Source organism: Symphalangus syndactylus, chromosome 2, assembly GCF_028878055.3.
Source record: "Symphalangus syndactylus isolate Jambi chromosome 2, NHGRI_mSymSyn1-v2.1_pri, whole genome shotgun sequence".
NCBI lineage: Eukaryota > Metazoa > Chordata > Mammalia > Primates > Hylobatidae > Symphalangus > Symphalangus syndactylus.
In genome coordinates this window covers 72448406-72462135 of record NC_072424.2, presented here as the reverse complement: position 1 = coordinate 72462135, position 13730 = coordinate 72448406, and the positions used below count along the sequence as shown (strand labels likewise).

General features: G+C 34.1%; 1 long non-coding RNA gene across 1 annotated transcript in view; it reads left to right on the top strand.

Moving 5' to 3' along the window:
* The first annotated feature begins 333 nt into the window (after positions 1-333).
* Positions 334-13730, top strand: part of LOC129470986 (uncharacterized) — an 81430-nt gene continuing 68033 nt past the window's right edge. The window contains exons 1-2 of the long non-coding RNA XR_008653455.2: positions 334-458; positions 2359-2407. This is a non-coding gene — a long non-coding RNA (uncharacterized lncRNA). The remainder of the gene's footprint in view (positions 459-2358; positions 2408-13730) is intronic.

The following is a 13730-nucleotide window of genomic DNA, read 5'->3' as shown; positions in this document are numbered from 1 at the left end:
GCTGTGCAGGCATTTATCCTCACTTTTTCATTCAATTAAGGTATCCCCAGACGTGAGCTTAAGATTTGAGACTATAATATTACTTTTATGTCCTCTGATAATGTAAATATGATAAAACACCAAATGCATTTCTAATGTTGAAAATTGACTGAAGACATAATGATCTGTTTAAAACTAGAAGGAAAACCAGCTGAGTTGGATTTATCATGAGGGGGTAAATAAAGATGCAATTCTTAGGGATTCATAAAGTATTTGCAAGAGTAATTTTGTTTATATGAGATTTTCTTCTGTACTGCATTAAGAATCTATAATTCTCATGTTAGATTCGACTACTGTTGTTACCATAGCAGCAACAATATACTACTGTAGGGGACTCTCTGCTATATTCAAGGAGAGCAAGCATTAACAAACAGATGAATATCCAAGTCTGAAATTGCCGTTTTGTTCTGTGTCACTAAGTAAGTTCCACTAGGGAAAAGAAGTAAAGATAAATATCTCTCTTGTCAGCAAGATTGACTGGAACTTCTTAGTGGACCTAGAGATTTGGACTACATTTTGACAGTATTCTTATTATTGACAACGTGTCATATAAAATGTCCCAATAAAAGTCAAAATAGACCTTATATAGTGTGGGCAATGTGAGTCAATTAAACACTCAATTAATTTAGATAACTCATATGTTCATTTATTATTTTATTCCAGTAAACACTTGTATTAACTTAGAATGTAATATACATCATGCGCTGTTTGTGAAATGTTGAAAATAGCAGTGAATCAGATAGCTAATTCTTTAAATATTCTTCTATTCTATTTTAAGAAGTCAAAAAACTCAACAAAACCAAAGATAAACAAATAAACAAGACTGATTTTAAATAAGACAAAAATACTTGAACAAGCGAAGGGGGAGAAAGTTTATAAGTTGGTAAACTTGGAGTTGAGACATAAGCAATGAGGGGCAATTCAACAGCATAATTAATTGCTCTCTCGGTAAATAACAGATTATACATTGCAAATGACTGAGGTGGTCTATTGGCTGTTGGGAACAGAAAAAATATTTGGACTTGTATCTCTTAAAACTTCCACTGGGTGATTGATTAATTTTATTACATTCTTCAACTTTTTTAAAAAAAGCTAACACTTTAATCTCATTCGTTTTTTCTTATTGTTACGGTATCATTTAAGATTTCCTGTTATAAACAGAAATGTGTCATTGGAATCTTTAGCATCATATTCAGAACTCATTTATTCTTTAATACAGTTGTATCTAAATAGTATAAATAACAACTAAATTTCATATTATAATATTATCTATAAAACAAACAAGATAGAGAAGATCTAGAAAAACTGTGCTATTTTTCCAGAAAATAAGTGGTTGAAAATTATAATCTCTAGACGATTTCCAGTTAAAATGTAATTTTCTCTCAAAATGCAATAGTTTTTTTAGGTTATTTTTATATCAACATTTCTTAATTAGAGCTAGAAGACAAACATTATTTTTGTATGAGCACATGTGAAAAATAATAACTGGCTAATAAATCAATAAGTGTATTGGTAGATAAATATAGAAAGGTTTTAACTTTATTTTTAATAATTAATAAGGAGGCATATTTATACTTGCTAATACAAATGGTAATTTTGCATAGTTTCTAAATTGCAATTGGATTTATCTTCACCACAAATATAAAATACTTTCTTTAAAAGTATACTCAATAAATGACAAAATCGAATTGATCAAAAAGTAAATATTGTTTTTGGCTGTGTTAATTTTGGTTGTTCTAAGTAGGAAAGAAATTTGATCATGTGGCTAATTTGTTCAATTTTGCATGAAATTGGCCAAAGGGGTAGATAATACATCCCAATTTGGAGGAATATTAATTGGTGGTGTACTTACATTCAGACATAGCTTATCTTTACATGTGTACTGCAAAACAACTAATTTCAAAGAAAATGGAAACAACTGCCCAAAACATCATATTCAGAGCTTTTTATTGTGTCTGAAATGTATTAATACACATAATTCATGAAAAAGTCGAATGTGTCCTCTATACTCCTACTTCTATGTATAGTGTTGACTTAACCATGTTGCTTTTAGAAAAAAAACTTTTATATATTAAAATGAAATACATTTGAAGAATATTAGAAAACATTAAGTATATATTCTATAGTATTTTCTCATGACTGAGTTTCCTCTCCTTTTTCATGAATGATTGTAACTTTTATCTGATGCATCATACTCTGTCATCATGGAAATCGTCACCTATGCCAGCATCCCACTGCTTGTATTCAATTTGAAAACAGTATGTGAAAGTTTGTCAAATTCATGTGTTTTCAGCATGCTACTTTGTCATCGTTTTTCAGGTTAAAAAGCCACCACATCTACGGCTGCAGTTTTCCCAGCAGAAAACAGGTGTATATTGATTAGATCGTCAGCAGGGAAACAACAGTTTTGACTCTTCCTTACCATGTCATTATAATGTAAAGTAGCAGCTAAAATATGGCATCAAGCTGATATGTAGTGAACTGGAGGTAAAGTTTCCAGGTGTTTGGGAAGTTTTCAATGTGAATTGGCACAAAGGTTTGATTTTCCTCATTTAATAACAGCATTTTGCGCATTGCCTATTTTAGGAGCGTCTACATTTTTTACAAGTATTCCATAGTCTCTGTCTCCCTCTCTCTCTCACACACACTTTCTCTTTTTTTCATATATATGATATATATGTGTGTGTGTGTGTGTAAATATGTCGTGTGTGTGTGTGTGTGTGTGTGTATGTATATACATAGGTGATAGCTGGAAAGCTGCATGCTAACCTGTTAGCAGTAGTTGGAGGAGGTACATGGCATTATAGCTAATCTTACCCTCTATATATTTGTTTATTTTTATTGACAACTTTTCTCCACCAAATATATTTCATTTATAAATTTTAAAAGTAAGTTAATAGAAATATAAGACTTCTAAACATAGACGCTTAAGATGCATGCTAAAGTTAATAGGGTTATATCTAGGTTGAAGAAAATATTATTTTTAATTAGTTTGTACCGTTCTTTATTTAGAATATGTAATGCATCTTAGGATTGTCAACTAAAAAGATTTTTCCAATGAGAAAAAATAATATTTCAGAGCTGCCATTTTACATAAAAGGACTATCGGTTTTGATCAATTGCCAGAAAAATTAATTTGCTGGAAAAAGGTTAATTTGGAAGATAATAAATTAGAAGTTTACTTCATTAAAATATATTATATATTAGAACAACTTAAATAAATATTTTATATATAGCAAAATAAATTTTTGAAATGTATGAACCTCCATCAATAGAATAAAGAGGAATAATTACATGAAAGTGTGAAGAATTAAAGAAAGACGGGTAATCTAACCCTAAATTATCACGCTACGGTTCTATTGTGATTTTCAGTAGTTTTTTAAAAAGATCAAATATCCTTTTAGATGACTACAGATGACTTTTTTGTGTGTCTTAGAGATATCATAATTTATTAAAACAGTCATATAGCTGAAAAAAGTCTTGGACATGATTCCTTGTCACTCAGCTTGTATTTCTCGAGTTTCTATTAAGTGGTAGGCACGGGATTTCCTCTGTGAATGTAAAGAATAAAGAAATAGCAAGCAAATGAATGTGTTTTCTCCCCACAAGTCATGAACAGACTAAAGACAAAAACCGACAAATGTAACCCCAAAACTGAGTATTAATGATTTTATGAAGGTAAGCATAAAATGATACAGAAACACACAGAAAAAACTCTCTCTCTTTGAATTGTCCCAGGTTTTTTTATCCTGGCTATTAACTTAGTCCTGACTTACAGCTGCCAAAGTTCTTCAAACCAGTTTCTATTTCATGTATCAAAAATGTTCTCTCTATATTAATAAGCCTTTAAAATGTAGGCCTACCATAAAGCCTGATAAATATATTATTTTATAAACTTTAGTTTATAAATTTAGTTTATTGACAGGCCTCCTGGCAGCAACAGCAATAATAATAGTAGCAGCAGAAATAGCAACAATAATGTGTCATGCATTGGAGTCACTGAGTCTCAGATACACCCTGGCTATATCCAGGCATCACCTCATCTGATTCTCATACAAACATCTGTAGTAACAGAGAAGTGGAAACTGAAGCTCAAAGAGTGTCAGAATCATATTCTAGCATCAATCAAATTAGTACTCTGATATTTTTTTCCAAAGCCTATGGCAATTTTTATTATACTGATGCTTATATTACATAATGTTTTGAAGTATGAAAATTGCTTTAATATAAATTACTCCACTTGTTTCTTACAGATATTTTGAGAAGGCAATAGGAGCAATATTTTTTAAGTCAGGCTTAAGTTATAAAAGTCACATAGTAAATTTTGCCATTTTTATATGTATATTCTCTGAGTTCTGAAAAAAGGTACATCATACAAACATAATTTAAATCAAGTTCCATAATATTTCCTTCACCCCAAAAGTTCCTTTATATTCCTTTATGATCAATCTCCACGTCCACCCCAAGTCCCTGCCTGGCAACCACTAATCTGTTTTCTGTCATAATTATAATTTCACAAAAAATCACATAGAGTCATTTAGTATGTAGTATTTTAGGTTTCTGAAAAGAAAAAAGGAAAGGGAAGGGGGAAAGGGAAAGGGAAAGAGAAGACAGGTCTTGCTATGTTTGAGACCAGGCTGGTTTCAAACTCCTGAGCTCAAGTGATCCTTCCACCTTGGTCTCCTAAAGTCTGGGATTATACATGTGTGCCACTGCACCCAGCCTGTAGCCTTCTTTAGTCTGGTTTATTTCACGTAACAATGTATCTGTATTTGATCTGTGTTGTGCCATGTATCACTCGTTCCTTCTTTTATATCACTGGATAGCATTCTATTATATGGATAGTTGTAGTAAATATTGCTCATCTATTCACCAGACTGGGAGTTGATGTATTTCCAGGTTTTTTTTTCAATTATGACCAAGTTTTCTGTAAACATGTATAGTTTTGTGTTTGGCCATTTACTATTATTTCTGTTCACTACCTAGGAGGAAGATTAATGGCTTGGGATACATTAATATTTCTCCTTTTAGTACCCTACAAGAATGTATTTTCTTGCTTGATTGTTTACAATGAGCCATCTACTATCAATCTTATCTTTTTCTTCTCTTTGTATGTAATGTGTCTTTTTTCTGTCTGTCTTTAAGATTTTTCCTTTATCATTTGTTTTGAATGATTTGAGGATAATGTGTGTAAGTGTCATTTTATTCTGGATTTTTGTACTTGAGCTTTGCTGAACATCCTAGATTTGTGGATTTATAGTACTTTCATATTTGAAAAACAGTCATTATTTCTTCATATTTTTTCTGGCCTTTTGGTGACTTCAATTACATGTATATTATTAGCACTTATAAAGTTGTTTTATAGCTCACTGTTTCTCTTTGTGTTATTTTTATGTTGTACTTTTAATAATTCCTATTACTATGTCTTCAGATTAGCTAATGTTTTCTTTTTGCAATGTTTAAACTGTTAATTGAATCTAGTGTATATTTCCTCTCATATATTGTACTTTCATCCCTAGAAGTTGTATTTGCATCTTTTTACAGTGTATGCTTCTACAGAACTCTGAAAATAAGAAAAAATTTAATGTCCTACTAGTACCTTTGACAATTCAGTATCGTTTTTTTTTTTTTTTTTTTTTTTTTTCAATTTCCATAGGTTGTTGGGGAACAGGTGGTGTTTCGTTACATGAGTAAGTTCTTTAGCGGGAATTTGTGAGATTTTGGTGCACCCAACACCTAAGCAGTACACATGGCAACCTATTTGTAACCTTTCATCCATCACCCCCTTTCCATTCTTTCTCCCTGAGACCTCAAGGTCCATTGTGTCAGTCTTATGCCTTTGCATCCTCATAGCTTAGCTCCCACTTATAAGTGAGAATATATGATGTTTGGTTTTCCATTTCTGAGTTACTTCACTTGATTGATTTTTTTTCCTATTCATGGATTCATTTTATCAGGATTTTTGCATGTCTTGTAATATTTTATTGGATGACATACATTGTAAATTGTAAAAATTGGGTGCAAATATTTATATTCTTGTAAATATTGTTCAGTGTTGTTTTATGGTGTAGTTATGTTACTTGGTGATACTCTAATCCCTTCATGAAAACATGAATGGTTGATATGGTTTGGCTGTGTCCCCAACCAAATCTCATCAGGAATTCCCACATGTTGTGCGAGGAACCCAGTGGGAGGTAACTGAATCATGCGGGCAGGTCTTTCCCATGCTGTACTCATGATAGCTAATAAGTCTCATGAGATCTGATGGTATTATAAAGGGGAGTTTCCCTGCACAAGTGCTCTTTTTTTCCTGCTGCCATCCATGTAAAATGTGACTTGCTCTTCCTTGCCTTCCACCATGATTGTGTGGCTTCCTCAGCCATGTGGAACTGTGAGTCCAATTAAATCTCTTTCTTTGGAAATTGCCCAGTTTTGGGTATGTATTTCTTAGCAGCATGAAAATGAAATAATACAGTAAATTAGTACCAGTAGAGTGGGGTGTTGCTGAAAAGATACCTGAAAATGGGGAAGCAACTTTGGAACTGGGTAACAAGCAGAGATGGGAACATTTCAGAGGGCTCAGAAGAAGACAGGAAAATGTGGGAAAATTTGGAACTTCCTAGAGACTTGTTGAATGGCTTTGACAAAAATGATGATAGTGATATGAACTTGTTGGGAATTGAAGCGAAGGTGACTCTTGCTATATTTTAGCAAAGAGACTGGTGGCATTTTGCCCCTGCCTGGAGATTTGTGGAATTTTGCACTTGAGAGAGATGATTTGGGAAATCTGGTGGAAGAAATTTCTAAGCAGCAAAGCATTCAAGAGGTCACTTGGGTGCTGTTAAAGGCATTCAGTTTTATAAGGGAAGGAGAGCATAAAAGTTCAGAAAATTTGCAGCCTCACTATTGTGAGAGAAAAGAAAATTCCATTTTCTGAGGGTAAATTCAAGTTCCCTGCAGAAATTTGCATAAGTAATGAGGAGCTGAATGTTAATCCCCAAGACGATGGGGTAAATGTCTCCAGGATATGGCAGCAATCTTCCTGGCAGCCCCTGCCATCACAGGCCTGGAGGCCTAGGAGGAAAAAAAGGTTTCGTGGGCCAGGCCCAGAGTCCCCATTCTATATGCAGTCTCAGGACTTGGTGCTCTGTGTCTCAGCTGCTTAAGCCTTGACTAAAAGGGGCCAAGGTGCAGCTCAGGCTGTGGCTTCAGAAAGCACAAGCCTCAAGCTTTGGCAGCTTCCAAGTGGTGTTGAGCCTTCAGGTGCACAGAAGTCAAGAATTGAGGTTTGGGAACCTCCGCCTAGATTTCAGAAGGTGTATGGAAATGCCTGGATGTTCAGGCAGACATTTGCTGTGGAGGTGGGGCTCTCATGGAGAATCTCTGCTAGGGCATGTGGAAAGGAAATGTGGGGTCAGAGTCCCCACACAGAGTCCCTACTTGGGCACCCCCTAATGGAGCTGTGAGAAGAGGGCCACCATTCTCCAGACTCCAGAATGGTAGATCCACTGACAGCTTACACCTTTTGCCTGGAAAAGCTGCAGACACTCACTGTCAGCCAGTGAAAGCAGCTGGGAGAGAGGCTGTAACCTGCAAAGTCACAAGGGCAGAGCTGTTCAAGACCATGGGAACCCACCTTTTGTATCAGTATGACCTGTATGTGAGACATGGAGTAAAGGAGATCATTTTGAAGCTTTAAGATTTGACTGCCCTGCTTGATTTCAGACTTGCATGGGGCCTGTAGCCCCTTTGTTTTGGCCAATTTCTCTTATTTAGAACAGCTATATTTACCAAATGCCTGTACCCCCATTGTATCTATGAATTAACTAACTTGCTTTTGATTTTACAGGCTCATAGGTGGAAGGGACTTGCATTTTCTCAGATGAGACTTTGGACTGTAGAATTTTGAGTTAATGCTGAAATGAGTTAAGACATTGGGGGACTGCTCAGAAGGTGTGATTGGTTTTGAAATGTGAGGACATGAGATTTGGGAGGGGCCAGGGGTGGAATGATATAGTTTTGCTGTGTCCTTGTCCAAATCTCATCTTGAATTCCCACATATTGTGGGAGGAATATGGTGGAAGGTAATTGAATTATGAGGGCAGGTCTTTCCGTGTTGGTCTTGTGATAGCAAATAAGTCTCATGAGATCACACTCTATTACACAGGGTAGTTTCCCTCCACAAGCTCTCTCTTTTTGTCTGCTGCCACCCATATAAGATGTGACTTGCTCCTCCTTGCCTTCCACCATGATTACGAGGCCTCGTCAGCCACATGGAACTGTGAGTCCAGTTTAATCTCCTTCTTTTGTAAGTTGCCCAGTTTCATGTATATTTGTATCAGCAGCATGAAATCGGACTAATATAATAGTCTTTTAAGGTTCATCAGTGTTAGATTAGTGTTTAGTATAGGGTTAAATATTTCCTAGTACTGAATCAAGACGTTTCTGTGTACTCCATACTTGCTCCAGGAATTTTGAGATATTCCACCCTGCCTGGTGGGAATAGGCACTATTTCTTCCCCTTTGTCAGTGCCAGACTCTGTTTTCCTAAATTTTTCAGATGGTTATTTCCTTGGCCTTGGGTAGTTCCATCAATATACTCACTAATCAGCATTCTTCTAATCACTCAAGAGGACCCCTCTGTAGGTTTCTGGAATTCCTTCTCTGCAAAGCTGTCTACCCTCTGGTGCTATGTCTTTCTTTATTTGTGCATTCATTTGTTTTTGTTTTTGTTTTTGCCTCTTACATATCTCTGAACTAATTGAAACTATTAATTATTGGCTTTTATAACTTTCTGAATACTCTCAGACATTACTTCAAATATTTCTTCTGACCTATTTTGTACCTCTATTTTTCTAAGATTCTAATCACAGATATTAGATTGATATACTGCTATATTGTCTGGATGATTATGATAATGACTAGTGATGATTTTTACTCTTTTATTTCTCCTTGGGTTTCAGTTTGGATAATATCTGTGGACCTGTCTTCAAATTCAGTGATTCACTTTTCAGCTGCATTCTTACTGCTTGTAATCTATAAAAGGAATTTTTCATAGACATCTTCTGTATTGTTCCTGTCACTCCATTCTTTACTATATTAAATAAAGTTATTTTAACCTTCCTGTGTGATAGTTGCAATATTTGAGTCATAAATATTATATTTAAAATGAATATTATATATTTAGTATTTCTAGTATATCTTATATGAAAAAGTGTATAAACAACCCAGTGTCTTATGAGCTCTTTATGTTCTAAAATAGCACTGTCTGGTAGGGTTTCTGCACCAATGAAAATGTTTAGCTTGGCAGCTACTAGCCACTTGCAGCTAGACAGTGTGTAAATAGCTAGTGAGACAAAGGAACTGAATTATAAATTTTACATAATTTTTAATAAATTTATGTAGCCATATATTGCTGATGGCTACCAGAATTGTACCAGTACAATTCTAGGGTTTATCAAATCTTAGGACAGTCTTATTATTTTTGATTAAAAAAACACTATAATTTAACACAAATTACTCCCCCATACACTAGGATACATACAATAAAAATGCTATACAACTCTTAATAAATCTATCAGGTGAAAGGTCACATACAGATGTATGTACAACTTAGAGTTTACCAATCACAGCCAATAATTTTTCATGTGCATATCTAAAAACATTAATGACTACCAACAAACTATTTATTTTGAATCAATAAAGGTAGATTGGTAAAACATGTTCAGATAATCAAGTACTTTAGTTACCTACGTTTTCATGAAATAAGTCCCTGAAGGATTATGGGGCTTCTTCCATATAATAAAATACATGTAAATTTAACAAAATATGAAACTTTGAAAAAAGAGACATCTATTTTACCACTACATTCAATTTTGACGTATTTGTAAATAATAGCATTTTCCAGTACAAAGAGATCAAAATTGGGAATTAGAAATGGGCATCTTGGCTTATTGTATACCTCTCTTGACATCAACTCTTGAATGGCATTTTCCTCCTGTGTAAATTGGAGACAATGATTTACCTCATGCCGTTGCTAAGAGTAAAATGAGTTATGAATATTTCAATGATTATGACTCCTTTTTGTTTTGTTTTGGTCAGAACAATCCCCAGGAATCTGACATTACAACTCAATATAAATATTGACAACATTGAGGCCGGGTGGGGTGGCTCACACCTGTAATCCCAACACTTTGGGAGGCTAGGGCAGATTACGAGGTCAGGAGTTTGAGACCAGCCTGACCAATATGGAGAAACCCCGTCTCTACTGAAAATACAAAAATTAGCTGGGTGTGGTGGCGGGTGCCTGTAATCCTAGCTACTAGGGATGCTGAGGCAGGATCCTCAAGAATTGCTTGAATCCAGGAGGCAGAGGTTGCAGTGAGCTGAGATCATGCCACTGCACACCAGCCTGGGTTACAGAGCAAGACTCTGTCTTGAAGAAAAAGTATTGACAACACTGAATATTTACTTTTATTTGTGTATATTATGTGCATAGTACAAAATATTACATATGCCTTTTAATTTCAAAAGCTCACATCTATATGACATTACCTGTAACATTGGTGACCAAGTCTCATTTAAGTTTCTTCTCTTATTAATCATTTATAGCCAGAACATGTAGGATATGTGATAGTAAGATACAATTCAGATCTTCATGAACTGAATCTATTTGTCAGTTTGCAGATTTGTCCCATTCACCCCCTACTGTTCCCCTGCATTATTTCAACTAGATGAGATGGTGTACAAACTACTGATAATTTAGCAAGCTGATAATGGATGCATACCATTTTAACATTACAGCAGGGAGTCCTTGCCTTGCCTTTTCAGTTCACAGCATTGTTGCACAATGTAACACCAATTAACACTGAAGTGATAGAGTTTCAGTTTCTAGGTAAAATCTGAAAATCTTTCTTTCATGCTTCTGTACTGGAGCTTGCATAGTTATGATATTTAATCAGCTGAAAGCCCAGGGCACGCACTTGTAGTCGTGTTATTATTTATAATTGAATGCAGCACTGCTGCTGTGGCAAACCTTACTGGCATCATTTGTGTAAGGTTTAATGGTTTCTGTTACTGCTCCTAGCTCCTCACTCACCAGGCTATTCTGCTATAATGTGGCAGAGTGTTTTAAAAGACTTGTTTGTGACTGAAGTCAATGGAGGGGAGGAGAAACAGTAGTGAAAGCTGACACAGAATAATTAATTTCCAAAAATAAGCATAATTCTCCAATCCTAATTTTCAACCAATATGATATTATGGCTCAGAAACGATAAAAGTAATAAACCAAATATCTGCTTTGAAGTTTAAGGAGGTTTTAACATCTCATCTAATCACACACACACACACACACACACACACACACACACAAATATGCAAATGCAGAAAGTAAGATTTTACAAATCATATTCTGGGAAGCTGGTTTTTGAAACTCATGTATGCTAAATTGTTGACTATAGCCACAACAGTGACTATAACTGGATGCACACACATGCATACACACACGAAAATACGGGAATGCAGAAAGTAATGTTTTATAAATCGTATTCCAGAAAGCTGGTTTATGAAACTCGTATGTGCTAAGTTCTTGACTATAGCCACAACAGTGACTGCCAATGGACTGCTTCTAGCATGGAGATTGGCATTACTCTTATGAAAATGTGCATTTTGTATCACAATAGTATTATAATAGTATCCCAAATAGAGCTGCACAAGTTTCCCTCAATCAATGCACATTTCATACTTACACAATTATATCTTTATGGGAATACTATAAGATAATTTTTATTAGACAAAAATAATGGGCTACTACTGAGGTAAATTTCACAATTATAATATAATAACTGCATGTGTTTTGTCACTTCTTCCAGTATCTTTTCCGCTAATTTTCATTCTCACATTCTCATTCTGTTTTCCAAATGTGCGTCTGATTGTCTCATTTATTTATTGATTTTTCCAACAACACACACTTCACTAAGCTATAGCCAATATTTTGAGGATGATGCTTTGAACAAGATAACTTGAAATTATTTCAGCAAATTCCATAGTTAAAAATCCTGCCTCCGTAGGGTTCACATTTCCCTGTAAATATCCTTTTGAGACATGCTATCATTCTCCTGTCCAACTTCATGCCAATAAAACAAAGATTCACTAAACTAGAACCAAAATGATTTCCCTACGTATTCCACGTGCAGTGTCCTTGAGCTGGAAAATCTATGGCCAAAAGAAAACCTAACCTTCTCTCTTTTCTGCTTGCTGACTTCTCCCTACATTTTGACACTCAAAGCTACTGTAAGAGACTATGGTTTTTACTACCGCACTAGTCCTTCTATGAAGGAAAAGCTGCTTCAAGAGCAGCCACTGTTTATACATCTGAGTAGTGATTTGGGAAATACAGTAATATAGCTGAGTTTGCTCCATCTGTAATTTTAAATACCACATAAACAGCAATAGTAACAAACACCTATAGTATAGACATGAGGATTAAATGATTTTGCACATGGAATAACCCATTCATGTTTCCTGGCATATTGCAGATACTTTTAAATATTAGTTTTTTTCTTTTATTACTTCTACCAGCTAGAGAACAAAAGTACGTGATACTCTACATATTCTACCATATTTTATGATCTAAAAATTAATGGCATTAGAAAGGAAATAATATTAGGAAATCACTGGATGGGGATTTAAATGATATGGAGTTGAAATTCAGATATGCTACAATTAGCATACTTCCAGTTTCCACAATTCTCAGGGGTTAACAGTAGATGAGCTAATAATTGAAGGATTATTTTATAATTTTAGAGAGAATTAATTGCAAAGTAGTTTACTCTTCTTAAAGCACTAAGAATTATATGATACAAATATTAGCTTTTAATTTATTTAAGCGATTAAATATATTTCCCTGTGAATTAATATGATATTAAATCTAATCTAAGATGTTTATAATTATATGCAGTGCTTTATCCCTACCTTCATCATGAATGATGAATTAACAAGAAGTTAACTTTGTTTTCACTAACTTGAAATTTCAGGATGGGCATTAAAAAATGAAGTATGTTTGAACTGAACTAAGTAATTATGACTAACTGATGTTATTTATCATTATATGTGTGATTGACCAATACCTACTGTCATTGTGTTTAAGTATGAGAGCCAATTACAGAATATAATTCTAAAAAATAAAAGAAAAAAAATGATATTGCACATATTTGATTGGGTAAAGAAAGCTACATGTGGAGGCTTAAGTTCATTGGGGCAGAGAAGTGCAATCATGCCTTATGCTCAGTAAGTTGAAACTCGAAATTGCTTGGTGAACAGCATTAATAATGACCACTTTATGATGTTTTTAAAAATGTTTTCAAAAATTTTTAACACAATTTATTTTCCACAATAAAAAAATAATGTTAATAATGGCTGTCTTATATGCTTTGGGCTAGTTGCCTATTCTTAAAATTCTTTAGAATAATTTACATTATTTCATATAATACAATTCTGTTCGTTTTGTAATATATTCATTTTGGGAATGTTATTTATTATTTAGATAATGTTTTAATTTAAAAATATTGTTTTATGAAGAGAATTACATAGTTAAATCATTAAAAACTATTTCTATACATTTTTAAAGATTAAAGATTGTTCATGGTCTACTGTAATCTTACCATACTGATTTAATTAACCATGATTTACTT